Genomic DNA, 17,067 nt, shown 5'->3' on the forward strand with positions numbered 1-17,067 from the left:
TGGTGGATATAAGCATGATGGTCCTTACCAGGCTCAGTGGAGTATCCAGAATCCAGTGAGGGGTTTGCTTAGGGATACCTGTCTAGTTGGGAAGAATTGTGAGTATGGGATCAGAAAAGTAGATTTAGCGAAGCATAGGAAGCCGGTTTGAGAAGTCTGTTTAATGTCAGTTCCCTTCAGCTTTGCAAGAGGGCTTTGAGGTAGGTTCTTTAATTTGCCACTGGAGAGAGGGCCATCTTTCTTTACTGCCTCAGTTTCCTTAGCATGAAAACCTGAAGTTGGCCTTCCCACCAGGCCACTGCAGGGGTTTCCCTTGGAAGAAGCCAGCACCATCCACTGAGGGGACTTCGTTTCAGCGCCTATGACAGAGGGCTTTGAGTGATGGGGAGAGACGTGGAGGAATCCGCCTCTGCCCCGGTTTCCTCTGACCTCTTTTCAGAGGTCCCAAGGGCCTCTTCAGGTTTGTATTACTGGACTAGTTATCTCTTACGACTTTTACCTGAGGAGGGGAGTTGTGTAGTGGCCTTTATTTGGAGGGAAGGAGAGACTGAGGGAGAAAGACTCCATAACGGGGGAAAGAGGAGGGAGTTTGGGACAATTAGAGTGGACAAAAAAAGCAGCTCTCGAATAGCATGTCTTCGTCTGAGCCTCACACACCTTTGGGTGTTGGTTGCTGGATGAACCCTGCCCCGTAAGTCACATTTAGAACCCTGCTGGGCATGATGGTTCAGATGCTTGACCGCAGGGTCTGAGCTCTGCTCATTTCCAGTTCAGACAACATGCGTGCCATTGGCAGGGGAAGAGCAGGCTCCTCTTCCCTTCCCCATCTTGTCATTATCCTCAGGTGCAGGGCCATTTGAGGTTGGCAGTTCTGCGTTATGTGGATTTCTTTATTCCCTAGCTGCCGGGACCATTGCTGACATAGACGTGGGCCCCACAGCCGGCCTCCGGGATGGAAATGAGAGAAAAGAAATTCAAGCTGCAAATGTTTTGGAGCATTGTAGTGGCAAATTACATGAATGAGTGAATTGAAAAAGTGCCTGGTTTTACCCTATCATGAGTACCTAGGCCTTAGGTAAATATTGACACCAGCAAGTGTGGCAGGCCTGCCATTTGTCTCATGCCCCTAGGAATGAAAAGGCTTTTCTGAGGTGCTGATGACCTTATAAACCACCCCGACGAGTTTGTACAGGTGCCTTCTGCAGTAGCACTTTGGGTTGGAAAGTGGGTGGTTTTCTCTTTTTGCTTGTGCAAGCTTAAACCTAACCAAACCCAAACCTGCTTTGGCTTATCGATCCCGGCGGAGTTTGCTGTAGGTAAATGTTGTTGCCAGCACAGTTTTGCAGAGTCATGCTTGTGTGGTCATGTGGACCAGACCTGGATTGGAGCACCTTCATTTGCTTCGACAGTATTTCAGAGCCAAATGTGGGAGAGAAGGAAGAAAAGACAGTCAGCCTGGCCATCTCAGCTGGAGGCCCAGCTGGATGTCGGAGCCTAGTGCTGTATTGAGCAAACTGTGTTCCCCACCCCCCAAACTATTAGATCCCCTATATCTCTGGGCTGGAAATTCATCTGTCCTCTAATTGAGGAGGGTTTATGATGCCAGTTCTGTTCGTGTGATGTGTGCCGGAGCAGCCCCCCCCCCCCCCACAGTCCCCTCAGCATACTTATTAGAAGGAAGTCCTGATGGAGTTTGACTCTGGAAGCTGAACAGAGACTTTAACCAACTTGGGTTTGATGGCATCATCTTTAAAAAGAAATGACAGTAGGCCCTGGCCGGTTGGCTCAGCGGTAGAGCGTCGGCCTAGCGTGCGGAGGACCCGGGTTCGATTCCCGGCCAGGGCACACAGGAGAAGCGCCCATTTGCTTCTCCACCCCTCCGCCGCGCTTTCCTCTCTGTCTCTCTCTTCCCCTCCCGCAGCCAAGGCTCCATTGGAGCAAAGATGGCCCGGGCGCTGGGGATGGCTCTGTGGCCTCTGCCCCAGGCGCTAGAGTGGCTCTGGTCGCAATATGGCGACGCCCAGGATGGGCAGAGCATCGCCCCCTGGTGGGCAGAGCGTCGCCCCATGGTGGGCGTGCCGGGTGGATCCCGGTCGGGCGCATGCGGGAGTCTGTCTGACTGTCTCTCCCCGTTTCCAGCTTCAAAAAAAAAAAAATGAAAAAAAAAATAAAATAAAATAAAAAAAATAAAAAAAAAATAAAAAGAAATGACAGTAGAAGCTGGTGGGGTGGGGACTGTTGTGTGTTCATCAGGTAACAAGTATTAGGCAAAGAAGTGCTAGCTTTTCATAGGGAAGCTGCCTTGCTGTAGCTGGGCTCAGGCGATGTCTGGGTTTGGTGTAACCCACGGTCCTTGACTTCTGGCTGAGGTGGGCACTGGATGGCTCTTGTCTCTCCCAGCACAGAGAGAGGACATGGAATACCCGCTCTCCCAGCACAGAGAGAGGACATGGAATACCCGCTCTCCCAGCACACAGAGAGAGGACATGGAATACCCGCTCTCCCAGCACAGAGAGAGGACATGGAATACCCGCTCTCCCAGCACAGAGAGAGGACATGGGATACCCGCTCTCCCAGCACACAGAGAGAGGACATGGAATACCCGCTCTCCCAGCACACAGAGAGAGGACATGGAATACCCGCTCTCCCAGCACACAGAGAGAGGGTGTGGGGTGCCCGCTCTCCCAGCACAGAGAGAGGGTGTGGGGTGCCCGCTCTCCCAGCACACAGAGAGGGTGTGGGGTGCCCGCTCTCCCAGCACACAGAGAGAGGACATGGAATACCCGCTCTCCCAGCACACAGAGAGAGGGTGTGGGGTGCCTGCTCTCCCAGCACACAGAGAGGGTGTGGGGTGCCCGCTCTCCCAGCACACAGAGAGAGGACATGGAATACCCGCTCTCCCAGCACACAGAGAGAGGACATGGAATACCCGCTCTCCCAGCACACAGAGAGGGTGTGGGGTGCACGCTCTCCCAGCACACAGAGAGAGGACATGGGATACCCGCTCTCCCAGCACAGAGAGAGGACATGGGATACCCGCTCTCCCAGCACACAGAGAGAGGACATGGAATACCCGCTCTCCCAGCACACAGAGAGAGGACATGGAATACCCGCTCTCCCAGCACAGAGAGGGTGTGGGGTGCCCGCTCTCCCAGCACACAGAGAGAGGACATGGGATACCCGCTCTCCCAGCACAGAGAGAGGACATGGAATACCCGCTCTCCCAGCACAGAGAGAGGACATGGAATACCCGCTCTCCCAGCACACAGAGAGAGGACATGGAATACCCGCTCTCCCAGCACAGAGAGGGTGTGGGGTGCCCGCTCTCCCAGCACAGAGAGAGGACATGGAATACCCGCTCTCCCAGCACAGAGAGAGGACATGGGATACCCGCTCTCCCAGCACACAGAGAGAGGACATGGAATACCCGCTCTCCCAGCACAGAGAGAGGACATGGAATACCCGCTCTCCCAGCACAGAGAGAGGACATGGAATACCCGCTCTCCCAGCACAGAGAGAGGACATGGAATACCCGCTCTCCCAGCACACAGAGAGAGGACATGGAATACCCGCTCTCCCAGCACACAGAGAGAGGACATGGAATACCCGCTCTCCCAGCACAGAGAGAGGACATGGAATACCCGCTCTCCCAGCACACAGAGAGAGGACATGGAATACCCGCTCTCCCAGCACACAGAGAGGGTGTGGGGTGCCCGCTCTCCCAGCACAGAGAGGGTGTGGGGTGCCCGCTCTCCCAGCACACAGAGAGGGTGTGGGGTGCCCGCTCTCCCAGCACACAGAGAGGGTGTGGGGTGCCCGCTCTCCCAGCACAGAGAGGGTGTGGGGTGCCCGCTCTCCCAGCACACAGAGAGGACATGGAATACCCGCTCTCCCAGCACACAGAGAGAGGACATGGAATACCCGCTCTCCCAGCACAGAGAGGGTGTGGGGTGCCCGCTCTCCCAGCACAGAGAGAGGGTGTGGGGTGCCCGCTCTCCCAGCACAGAGAGGGTGTGGGGTGCCCGCTCTCCCAGCACAGAGAGGGTGTGGGGTGCCCGCTCTCCCAGCACAGAGAGAGGACATGGAATACCCGCTCTCCCAGCACACAGAGAGGACATGGAATACCCGCTCTCCCAGCACACAGAGAGGACATGGAATACCCGCTCTCCCAGCACACAGAGAGAGGACATGGGATACCCGCTCTCCCAGCACACAGAGAGAGGACATGGGATACCCGCTCTCCCAGCACACAGAGAGAGGACATGGGATACCCGCTCTCCCAGCACACAGAGAGAGGACATGGGATACCCGCTCTCCCAGCACACAGAGAGAGGGTGTGGGGTGCCCGCTCTCCCAGCACACAGAGAGGGTGTGGGGTGCCCGCTCTCCCAGCACAGAGAGAGGGTGTGGGGTGCCCGCTCTCCCAGCACACAGAGAGGGTGTGGGGTGCCCGCTCTCCCAGCACACAGAGAGGGTGTGGGGTGCCCGCTCTCCCAGCACACAGAGAGGGTGTGGGGTGCCCGCTCTCCCAGCACACAGAGAGGGTGTGGGGTGCCCGCTCTCCCAGCACAGAGAGAGAGGACATGGAATACCCGCTCTCCCAGCACACTGAGAGGGTGTGGGGTGCCTGCTCTCCCAGCACACAGAGAGGGTGTGGGGTGCCCGCTCTCCCAGCACAGAGAGAGGGTGTGGGGTGCCCGCTCTCCCAGCACACAGAGAGGGTGTGGGGTGCCCGCTCTCCCAGCACAGAGAGAGGGTGTGGGGTGCCCGCTCTCCCAGCACACAGAGAGGGTGTGGGGTGCCCGCTCTCCCAGCACACAGAGAGGGTGTGGGGTGCCCGCTCTCCCAGCACACAGAGAGGGTGTGGGGTGCCCGCTCTCCCAGCACAGAGAGGGTGTGGGGTGCCCGCTCTCCCAGCACACAGAGAGAGGACATGGAATACCCGCTCTCCCAGCACACAGAGAGGGTGTGGGGTGCCCGCTCTCCCAGCACAGAGAGGGTGTGGGGTGCCCGCTCTCCCAGCACACAGAGAGGGTGTGGGGTGCCCGCTCTCCCAGCACACAGAGAGGGTGTGGGGTGCCCGCTCTCCCAGCACACAGAGAGGGTGTGGGGTGCCCGCTCTCCCAGCACACAGAGAGGGTGTGGGGTGCCCGCTCTCCCAGCACAGAGAGGGTGTGGGGTGCCCGCTCTCCCAGCACAGAGAGGGTGTGGGGTGCCCGCTCTCCCAGCACACAGAGAGGGTGTGGGGTGCCCGCTCTCCCAGCACAGAGAGAGGGTGTGGGGTGCCCGCTCTCCCAGCACACAGAGAGAGGACATGGAATACCCGCTCTCCCAGCACACAGAGAGGGTGTGGGGTGCCCGCTCTCCCAGCACAGAGAGGGTGTGGGGTGCCCGCTCTCTCAGCACACAGAGAGGGTGTGGGGTGCCCGCTCTCCCAGCACACAGAGAGGGTGTGGGGTGCCCGCTCTCCCAGCACAGAGAGGGTGTGGGGTGCCCGCTCTCTCAGCACACAGAGAGGGTGTGGGGTGCCCGCTCTCCCAGCACACAGAGAGGGTGTGGGGTGCCCGCTCTCCCAGCACACAGAGAGGGTGTGGGGTGCCCGCTCTCCCAGCACACAGAGAGGGTGTGGGGTGCCCGCTCTCCCAGCACACAGAGAGGGTGTGGGGTGCCCGCTCTCCCAGCACACAGAGAGGGTGTGGGGTGCCCGCTCTCCCAGCACACAGAGAGGGTGTGGGGTGCCCGGAAGTCCACGGGCCGTTTCTGAGGCTTCTGCAGCCTGTAATAGGACTTTAGAAGTAGTCATTTATAATGCTTGAGTTTTGTAGAGCTTTTAATCACTTTTGCTGGTGATTTATGTTAAAGACAGACTGATTTCCCTAGGTACCTCTGTTCATTATTTGGTTAAGGTACAGTTTAGCAAGTGGAATTGAACACTAGGATCCACCCTTTCAGTTGCATGTTTGGGAGTAAATGACCTGAAACAGCAAACTGGTAAAAGATGGTGTGTGTGTGTGTGTGTGTGTGTGTGTGTGTGTGTGTGTGTGTGAGAGAGAGAGAGAGAGAGAGAGAGAGAGAGAGAGAGAGAGAGAGAGAGAGATATGAGTGCTTGGTTTTGGGCTTCCGGGGGCCTGGGTGAAGGTATAGATGGACCATGTGGTAGAGTTGAGGCATGATTTTGAGAGGACTTGGTGAAATTTTTTTTTAAGGAAGAAGTGAAAGCGTATGTTTTCCATTTGACATGGTAAAATTTTAACATGTTCAAGGACAGGGGTCAAATGTATCATCTGACTCTTTGCACTTATAACTTCAGTGAGAGGTAAGTTCCATATTGTAATAGCAGGAAACAGTCTGTGTAAAGTAATGCGTGCTGAAATACTGTGTGAGTGTTGCAGCTTGACTTAGTATCTTAGCCCAAACCAGAGCTAGAGAAGGGACCATCACCACGAGAAAACGATAGAGACAAGCTTATAAGTTGACAGTGTTTCATGACGTCTGAATATCATAGGAAGAAAAACATTGCCTTTTGGCTTCAACTGGGTATTACATGACACACACAAATTTTAAAAACCTGATGGAAAAGGCGACAGAAAGAGATCCCATGTCGATAAGCTAATGAAAAAAGTCAGTGACTTAACTGTTAGCCAGAAGGCTGACCTTTTAAAACTGTTGGTTTTCTTTAAAAATACTTACCTAGACACTTGTGTGCCTGCCTGTAATACAGCGGATGTAATTGCAGAGTTGTGGGTGAATTCAGTTTTCAGCATTGGTGGACTTCACAGCAGGGGTCAGCTCTGTATATTTGAGTGCTCTTCCTTTTTGAGTGTTGAGGTGGCTGGGAAAGAAAGGGAGGCTAAACCTAGGAGATAGTATTTAATATTTTAAACCTAGAAGATGATATTGAAAACTTAGAAGAGAAGATGGTATTGAAAATGTCTGATAATATTTGAAGGAATTTTGCACTTTATACATTTTAATGCAGAGTATTGTAGCAAATGTAAGCAAACCTGGATTTTTGTATCAGCGGTCATAGATGTTGGATGTGTGGGCTTTGCATAGGCACAAAGACGTTACAGAGCAGTGAGTGGTGGGTGTGTTTTCAGTTGGAAAAAATGAAAGAGGCGTGTAGATTCCCTGGAAGCTGGCAGGGGACTCCATGCACACCCCCTAGCACCCCTGGCTTTCCAGAAAGGATTTTTCTTCTGAGCAACACTAGCCTGGGAAAGTAGTTACACCTACTTGTGTCATTTGTCCCTTGATTTTTTTGTGTGTGGGTGGGGGAGGAAAGAGATGCCGAACACTACGGTAAGCTGTTGTTTGTACAGATGTATTTGCTTTAAAAAAAAGCACCTTCACTTCCTTTTTCCTCCCCTTTATGGGACAACGAAGCAAGTTGTGTTTATAACCCAAAAGTGTATTTGCCTCAGATTGCCCTTCTGAACAGTTTCTCTTAACAACAACAACAACCTGGTCATCTCACATCCAGAACTTTGTTAACACATTTCTCTTCTTATCTTGTGGCATACATTTCTGTAACATGAGGTTTGCGGACTATTGTTTTAAGTGATTGGATTATGTTAGAGAGTGAATTGATGAAAAGGAGGATTATAAAGGCCACAAAATGCCTGAATCGTTTCCGGGTTCTAGGAAACATCTAGACAAGAATGTTTAGAATGGCGTATAGGAATCAGATGGAGGGAAGAGGGTTTTTGTTTTTACTATTTTAATGTGTGTCTCTTATACTCGGGAAGTGATATGTTCTTGGGGGTTTAATTCTGAAGAATCTAGAATCACTGATACAATTTTCTTATCCTTTTATCCCAGTGAAATCCTTGGTGTACCTTCTGTCAGAAAGACAGGCTTGGGATTTGGCCACCCTGTTCTGACCAGGAGTGCTTTTTATGGGGCTGCATTAAAATAGTTGTTTTCTTCTCTGATAGCACCATTCCTCTCAGGGCCTTTATGTGTGGGCATGAAGTGCGTGAGCTCACAGTGGGAAGTGAAAATTCATTTTAGTGTGTTGCAAAAGGAAATTGATCACAGTATCACTGATGGTTGGCAAGGGTTCCAGCTTCTATCAGATTCTGTTGGGGACACATTCAATCAAAGAGGTGTTCATAAGATGTTGCTAGCTAGCAGCTCTCATATATAAACCCAAAGTGAATGCATTGCATTTTAAAGCTGCATCATGCTTTTAATAAATACCTTTATTTCATAGTGGTGGTTTTATAGGAAGCTAGTCTCCATGTGGACCTTTGTAGGGGCAGAAGGGTCAGGTGGAAGTGTTAGGAAAGGAAACATCATTCATGACCAGAGGGACAGTGGTGGACCTTTCAAAGCACTTGGTGAACCAAGGATTCTAAATTTATCCATGGTTAATGTGTCCCATTTCCTGTCCCTTTAGCCCAACTTGTTTTGCCTACTACAGAAGCAAGAGCCACTATTTATTTCCTGTGTCTGTAGAGCTAGTTTTTCAGTTAGGAGAATCCTCACTCGTTCTTTCAAGAAGAAACGTCAGCCTCAGTTGAGTCCCCGAGGTGAACACAGGTTCTTGCAGTGCTTTCTGTCCCCTACAGGTTATGATTGATAAGCCCTCTGTTCTCTGATCTCACCGAAAGCCCTGCTGCCTCCGGATGTGAGGGGAAGAGACGTGTTAGGGAAGAGACTGATGGACAGGGCGGGAGTGCCCTACTCCCAGGCATCACCTATTCTCTGTTCTGCAGAATGGCTGGGCTTGCAGGTCCTGATGAAGCTGGGTGAAAGGGTCCTGTTGCGGAGGTGATGAGTTTGGAAAGTCCTGTAGAGCTTAAGGATTCTGAAAGGACAGATTTGTGATTCCTTCTCCAAGATGATCAAGTAGAATAGGTGACCAGACTACTGACTCCTCTTCCCCCTTCTCATTCCCAAATCTCCCGCAAAGCTGCTTCTTTAGTAGTAGAGCCAGATGGTGGCTGTAGGCACTTCTTCCCTGCTGGGGTGGTCATGGTGGTGTTCCCTCTGTGGCAGGCTTGTGGGAGGACCAGCCTGTGGCCAGCAGCTCTTCCCTGCACAGACTCCCTGTGTTTGTGGAGTACCTATCAACTGCAAAACTGCTGCAGCTCGAGTGCCTCCTCCTAATTAAATTAATTCATCTTTGTGCGTTAATGATGCATGTACCATATTTAACGAGAGACTGCTGTGGAAAATTTGTGGCTTCCCCCTAGGACCACCCCACAACCAATCATGAGAGTGCCTCAGTAACAAGATTACATCATACCCAGTTATTTTTGTCTTTCTTTAGCCAAAATCTTAGTTTAGTAGGAAAACCAGATTCTAGAATCTCTTGTTTTAAGGGGTGTTACAGAAAGCAAATGCTAATTGCTTTCAGTGATGGTAGACTATTACAGTAAAAACTTTAAGTAGTTGAGCAAGGAGATACTCTGCTTCTGTGGAAATCAGCTTTAATGGCCCTGCAAATGAATGTTCATGAGGGACCTGACGCTGAGATTTGTTAAGGTTTATATAACCCTTGACTTAACTGACTGGTCAGCTGTGGTCTGACAACATGCAACTCTGGCTACTATTCTCAACTTTGCCCTGAAACTAGCTTGTCTTGCCCCTCTCCTTTTTTCCCCCTCTTCTTTTCCAAGTGAGAGGAGTGGAGATAGACAGATTCCCGCATGTGCCCCGACCAGGATCTACCTGGCAACCCCCATCTGGGGCCATGCTCTCAACCAAGCTATTTTTAGTGCCTGAGGCAAGGGCATGGATCCATGCTCAGTGCCTGGGCCAGCTTGCTCTAACCAAACCATGGCTGCGGGATGGGGAGAGAGAGAGAGAGAAGGGAGAGGGGGACGGGTGAAGAAGCAGATGATTGCTTCTCCGGTGTGCCCTGACTGGGAATCAAACCCAGGACATTCATGTACCAAGCTGATGCTCTACCACTGAGCCCACTGGCCAGGGCCACTCCTCTCTTTCTAAGAGGCCATGACTTCTTGTTTTTAGTTTCATACCCTCTGCCTTATTTAACATTTTTAGCCTTTTTTCCTCCTACCATGTTTTTCTCCTACACGTCTAGGTTTAGCGAAGGTTTTGTATTTTTCTGATAAATTTTTCTTATTACAACTGATCTTCCCTGTTCTGAGTACCGCCTAGCCCCGGAGGGACCCGCACCAGGAACGACAGACCGGACGCTTCCAAGGCCGGTGAGCGCTGCCGCTGAGTGAAGAGGGCCTGGGCGGGCCGGATGAGTGCAGGGTCTGGGGTCTCCTGAATCACGTGTTAAGTAAATGGTTGCTGCTATTGGGGGGAATGCAGGCCCAGTGATTATTTTCAAGAGAAACTGAAACTTTTATATTTTTTGGTGAAAACCTTAGGGTTTTTTTCCAAGCACTGTTCAGTCACAGATTCCCTGAAGCCCAGCTATGGCCCACGGGCCACCAGTTTGCAGCTGCTTGCCTGCCACTCCCAGACGCTTGCCGTCTTAGAGCTGTGGCTGTCATTATTCAGGCCAGACTCTTATCTGTGCCCTAGGCTGTAAACTCCTTAAGGTCACTGACTGCATCATATCCTAATTTGTATCAGAACTGATCACAGCGCAGTATACTTTGGAGAAAACATTCAATTACTGCTTGTTGAATTTGACATCTGTTGGATGCTAAGGACAGAACTTCAGCCTCTATCCAGATTAACCATGGGCTGGGGTGGGCTGTGGGCACTACTAAGTTAGAGGGGCACACACGAGCTCCATGGGGTTAGGGGCGCAGGCATGGTGATTCTTCTCAGCTGACGTCGTAAGCGCCAGAATTCAGAGGCCCATACTGACTTCTGTAGCTGATTTTAAGGAGTAAAGGTAGGTGATGACTCTGGGGTCCTTATATGGCTAATGTGTATTCTTACCTTTTCTTTTGAGTTGTTTGCACGCCTTATTTGCATAGAGAACTATCTATGTAATATTTAAAAAAAATTGAAGTAACTGTGATTCATTACTGGCTTTCCTAAATATAACTGACCAAAATCTTACAAAATGAGCTGTATGTATTGTTAAAATCTGAGTGATTTTTGCCATTTTTTATTTGCAGAAAGTGTTTGTTTTTCCAAGGCTCAGTTTAGGGAGTGTGAGGGAGTGTGTTGCTTGCCGAGCTCACTGAGGAGAGCAGAACCTTGCCCTGAGTGGAAATTCTTGGGTGAAAAGGCCAGCGGGACAATTCCAGTTTAAGATGAAATTCCATTCTATTTTAAAAAAAGATTGTATTTATTGATTTTTACGGTGGGTGGGTGGGGGTGGTACAGAGCGAGAAGTATCAGTTCATAGTTGCTTCACGTTAGTTGTTCATCGCTTGCTTGTTATATGTGCCTTGACCAGGCAAGCCCAAGGTTTTGATCAGGCGACCTCAGCGTTCTAGGTCGATACTTGACCCACTGTACCACCACAGGTCAGTCGCAATTTCATTCTTAATATAAGCCTTTAATGTGTATTATCAGGCTATTTTGTTGTGATGCTTGGTTAGTGAGGGGAAAACATCACATTAGGAAAAAAGATAAGGTGGCCCTGGCTGGTTGGCTTAGTGGTAGAGTGTTGGCCTGGTGTGTGGAAGTCCTGGGTTCAATTCCCTGTCAGGGCGCCCAGGAGAAGTGCTCATCTGCTTCTCCACCCTTCCCCTTTCCCTTTTTTCTCTTCCCCTCTCTCTCTTCTCCTCCCACAGCCATGGCTTGAATGGTTCGAGCGAGTTGGCCCTGGGCACTGAGGATGGCTCTGTGCTTCACCTCAGGCACTAAAGCTTGGTTGCAGAGCAATGGAGCAGTGGCCCCAGATGGGCAGAGCATTGCCTGGTAGGGGGCTTTCCAGGTGGATCCTGGTTGGGACACGTGTGGGAGCCCATCTCTGCCTCCTTGACTCCCACCCTCTCACTTAATGAAGAAGAAAAAAAGGATAAAGACATCTGATATTCTAGATTTTAAAAGAAATCTCTTATTCTCATAAAACTTTAAAATGTAGGTCTCTGGAATATAATGTAGTTTTGCTGGAACTTGATGCGTATTGCACATCAGTCCTCAGAAGGTAAAGTGCTTTAGAGCGTAAGGGAATGAAATAAGTTTTACAAAATTGTACGTTCTTTCTTACTCACACCCCTTGAAATTTGAAAGGACTGCCCTCTTGTTCTCTGTTGCTCTTAGGCAGGTGACTCCTTTTAAAAATGGGTGGCGAGCAGTGTAGTTTCTGAGGCTAAGAACAGATGTCCATCTGGAGTCCACAGTTTCCCAAGAAACAGAGGATGGGGGCTGGGCCTGGGTGCCCCAGCAGTGCTCAGTAGTAAGATCTGTGCTAACTATGTTGTCCAGTGGCACTGGAGTTGTTTCCTCACTGCGCTGACTCAAAACCAAACACACTTTTTATCCCTGAGCTTCCAAGGAGTCAATGAATTATTGTTTGCCAGCCTTGGGTAGCCTTTGCCAAGTTTATAATATGTGGTTCTGGTTGTAATCCAGGAAGATACTGGTCAGATTATGTAAATACTGATTAAACCTACAGAATTAAACTCAAAGCATTTTTAATTGAGTGTCTTCCTAGTGAATTGAATTTTCTAAGGCCTTTTCCTCTTTTGGGATGGTTAAGAACTTTGTGTGCCTAAAAGACATGGGCTAATATTCGTGTCATTTCCTACCCCTTTTCTTTTTTCTTTTCTTTTCTTTTCTCTTTTCTTTATTCATTCATTTGCAAGAGAGTTTGACAGGAAGGGGGAGAGATGAGAAGCATCAACTCATAGATTCATCACTTTAGTTGTTCATTGATTGCTTCTCATATGTGCCTTGACTGGGTCGCTCCAGCCAAGCCAGTGACTCCTTGCTTAATCCAGCAACCTTGGGCTCAAGCCAGTGACCATGGGATCATGTTGATGATCCCGCGCTCTAAGCCAGCAACCTTACACTCAAGCTGGATGAGTCTGCACTCAAGCTGGTGACCTCGGGGTTTCGATCCTGGGACCTCAGCATCCCAGGTCGATGCCCTGTCCACTGTTCCATTGCCAGTCAGACCCCCATCAAAGTTTTTAACACAGTTCAATTATTGAGGAATTTAAATTTATTGTTAAAATCTAAGTGTCTCAAAATAGGTGCCATTCACTTTCAGTGTTTGTTGATGATTTCATGATTTAGAAATATTTGTTGATCACTCTATGATTTAGACACAGCATGGTCTAATAGACAGTTCAGAGATGATGGTAGTCACTCCCACATGTGGATGTTGAACACTTGCCGTATGTCTAGTGTATCCGAGAAACTGTGGTCTTAATTTTACGAAATCCTAATTAGTTTATATATAAACCTTGGTTGCCACGTGCCTTGGAGGCTCCTGAATTGGACAGCACAGGTTTACCTAATGGTGGTGATTTCTCAGCTTCTTGAAAACCTTAGCTCTCCTGGTTCGGTGGGTTTGGGGCCGGGGCCTTGTTGGGAAAATGCTCGGCGGGCTGATTGTATCAGGTACTGTTCAAGTGTGCTTCTCATACACAGATAAAACCTGGATAAAAACTTGAGCTGCCCTTGGCTGAGGTGCCTCTTGTGGTGCTACACAGGGTGGGCCGCAGTCAGCTCTCAGCAGACTAGCTGAGAAAGTAGCTGTGACTGGCTCAGTTGTTCAAAGATTTGCGCACCCTTTGTACAAGAACGGGAAACTTGTGTTATGACAGTGGCTGACAAAATGTTTAATGAAAGCTGCAATTGTCAGAAACTAAATTCCCTGAGGTTTCTTTCCGCTCCTCTTTGCTACTGAAAGGTGCAGAAATGCCTTTGACAGCATCTGTCCTGCTGATAGATGAATTGTTTTGACAGGAGAATCTGAAACCTTCAACTGAAGACACATTCAGATGCCCAGCTGGGTAGGGGTAATCGTGTTTGCAGAAATAAGCGAGATGCTTTAGATTTGTGTGCATGTCAGATGCCACCTGGAAGAAAGTTCTCATTAAAGGTTTTTCACTGGTTAACCCTTTGATTGATACTGAGTACTAAGATGGGAATTCACATCCCTCTCGTACAGTTCCTGGGCTGAACAAATGTAGTTCTTTACTTGTTGAAAAATGTCAGTAAGCGTAACAATCAAAGGGTTTAAAAACTTTATTTAAAAATTGTGCTGGAAAAATTAAATGTTGATAGGAACATTATTCACAATATCCAAAAGATGGAAACAACTCAGATGCCCATCAACTATTGTGTGGATCAACAAAACTATTGAATGGATGCACACACACAGAGGAATAGTATTTAGCCCAGAAAAGGAAGGAAGGTATCTCATATGCTACAACATGGTTCAACCTTGAGGATATTATGCTAAGTGAAACAAGCCAGAAACAAAAGGACAATAGACTGGTTTTGCTCATAGGGAGTACCTAGAGGGCCACAGTTCACTGAGACAGAAAGCGGAATGAGGTTGCTGGGGCTGGGTAGGGGGTTTGGGGGCTGGTGTTTAAGGGGTACTAAATTTCAGGGAGAAGATAAAAAGTTCTAGGGATGGATGATGGTGATGGTTGTACAACAGTGTGTGTGCGCATTGAACTGTACAATTAAAAATGGTTATTTTGGTAAATTTTATGTTATTTTATTTTACCACAAACCGTGATGTTGGTAGTTTGTCTCCCTGAAATGAGCAAACAAGAAGGTGCCTCTGAGGATTTTATTTCAGATTATTTCACAGGGAGAATGCAGTAAATGTTTTCCCTGTTTCCTGGGAAAGCTGTGGATGAGCAGCAGCTTATCCCAGGTGGCAGGACTTGCCACTTCTCAGACTTAAAAGCTCAGACTCAGAAGTAGAAGCCGTTCCAGGGGACCTGAGACGCAGCCCCTGTCCTCTCTCTGTGATTGCTGTAGGTGCCCCCAGAGGGAAGCACCCTTAGAGCCAGTCTGCTGGACCCTCATTTATTGGTACATGGCTTTTTTAGTTCACTGGAAGTTGAAACGTTGCCACATCCAGGCTGACCCAGTTGAGCTTTAAATTTTCACTTACAGATATATTCATCGTCATTGCTACTTACTAGGATCTCAGTGTGAGGTCCTGATAAGACCAGTTTATGGAAGACCCTTTATCAAATAGCCTTAATTGATTTTATTCCAGATAGTTTAAAATGTGCTACCAGTTAATTACTTAAGACCCAGCTCCACCCCTGGCTATATATATAAACCAGAAACGAGTCACTCATTTTGGACCTAATAGCCTCAAGAGTCAGTGGCCTAGCTGAGAGGCTGGAAACGGGTAGCCCTCAAGCCAGATGTGGTCTTCAGATAACTTTTGTTTGGCCCACCTAGGATTGCTTTTTTTTTTTTCCTTCCAAAAATTGAGAGAATTTATTGCAAGAATTCAGAGTTTTAGCTTCCTGACAGCAGAGGACACTGGCCTGCACTCACCTTGTTTCTGGAGACAGGAGCAGATGAGATGCCCTTTAGACAGGCAGGCAGGCACTGCTGTGCTAGCTCCCACCCACACCCGCAGGGTGACTGACCATCCACATTCCTAGCCACCTTCCAGGCTCTTGCCTTTGTGATTTTTAAGTTTCTCTCTGATGTCTCCTCCAGCTCAACTCCTTCCATCACCTATAATGATAGAAACGTTACAGTGTTGTAAACTCAAAGTATCTCTACACCCACCACTTCTATGATAATGTGCTCAAAATAGAAGACAATTTCTGTCTGTCTGGTTTTTTTTTTGTGATGTGAGCGAATTCTTTCCATTTGTGGATTTTCTTTTCTGAGTCAAACCTGTTGATTTCTCTGTACCTTCCCCAAGTGCAGACAAGCTCACACTTGACTTTAATATGTGGTTTTAAAAATTACCACCTTCAATATTTCATAGTAATATAATTTCTGGACAAATTGCTTTTCATTCAGGCTATGCCCCAAACTCAGATGTACCATCAATTCCAAGTGTAGTTTAACTTTATTTAGATGAATGTCTTGAGTTGGCAGTGAAGTGGCTATCAGCTCTAGGTCAGTATTGATTGGAATGTCTCTGGAGTAAGTTTTAAAGGTAGTTGCCACTTATGGGACACTGTGCCCCTTAAGAGCTAGATTGTAAACGTTATGATTAGTAGCACTGTTAGTTGGCAGTAATGTCAATCAAGTTAATAGCTGATATGAAAAAAATGTTAACCTCTTTATCTTCCGCAGGACTAGGTATGTTTTAGGGGCAGGGAGCAAGGCACAAGGCGAGACATTGGGGCCCAATTGGATGACAGTTCTGTGGATTTTGTGCTTGTGGATTAATTAACCTTTTCTGGGTTGAAGGTGTGATCTGAGAAGCTCATGTCTGCCTCTATGGGTGCAGGGAGTTGCAGAGGAGAGGGATGTAACTCTGAGTTACTGTGACAGATGCCATCACCTTGAGAAGGCTGCTCACGTGTGTGGTTTTCACTGTCTTTGGTTAACACCAACTGTGGGTATCCTGTGACTGTGGCTCCTCTCTCCTGTGTGATTTGTCATGCCTAATATTTATTCATTGATAGTAGGAGTGCTGTGTTCATAGTATAGTGTTGTGATTAGGATCTGACAGTGTTCACTTTCTCAGCAGTCCCTTCAATTTTGACTAAACACGTGAGCGATTTTTACTCTTAAGTTCTTGTTCAGGGCCCTGGCCGGTTGGTTCAGTGGTGGCGCATTGGCCCAGTGTGCAGATATCCTGGGTTCAATTCCCAGCCAGGGCACACAGAAGAAGCACTCATCTGCTTTTCCACCCCTCCCCCTCTTGCTTCTCTCTCTCTCTTCTCCTCCCCTCCTGCAGCCAAGGCTTGATTGGAGCGAGTTGGCCCTGGGCGCTGAGGATGGCTCCATGGCCTCCATCCACCTCAGGCACTAAGAAGAGCTCAGTTGTCGAGCAACAGAGCAATGCCCTACATAGGCAGAGCATCGCCTCCTAGTGGGCTTGCTGGGTGGATTACTGGTCGGGGTACAAGCAGGAGTCTCTCTGTCTCACCTCCTCTCACTGAATTTAAATAAATAAATAAAGTTCTTGTTCAGACAAGATTTCTCAACCTTGTAATGTTGCTATTGACGTTGGGGCTGGATAGCTGTTTATTGTTAGGGCTGTCCTATTCACTAGAGGGTGTT

General features: G+C 48.8%; 1 protein-coding gene across 1 annotated transcript in view; it reads left to right on the forward strand.

The window, feature by feature from the left end:
- The window catches only part of LRIG1 (leucine rich repeats and immunoglobulin like domains 1), a 118,095-nt gene that overhangs the window by 25,869 nt on the left and 75,159 nt on the right, over positions 1–17,067 (forward strand). The window lies entirely within an intron of this gene.

This window comes from Saccopteryx leptura, chromosome 10, assembly GCF_036850995.1.
Source record: "Saccopteryx leptura isolate mSacLep1 chromosome 10, mSacLep1_pri_phased_curated, whole genome shotgun sequence".
Lineage (NCBI taxonomy): Eukaryota > Metazoa > Chordata > Mammalia > Chiroptera > Emballonuridae > Saccopteryx > Saccopteryx leptura.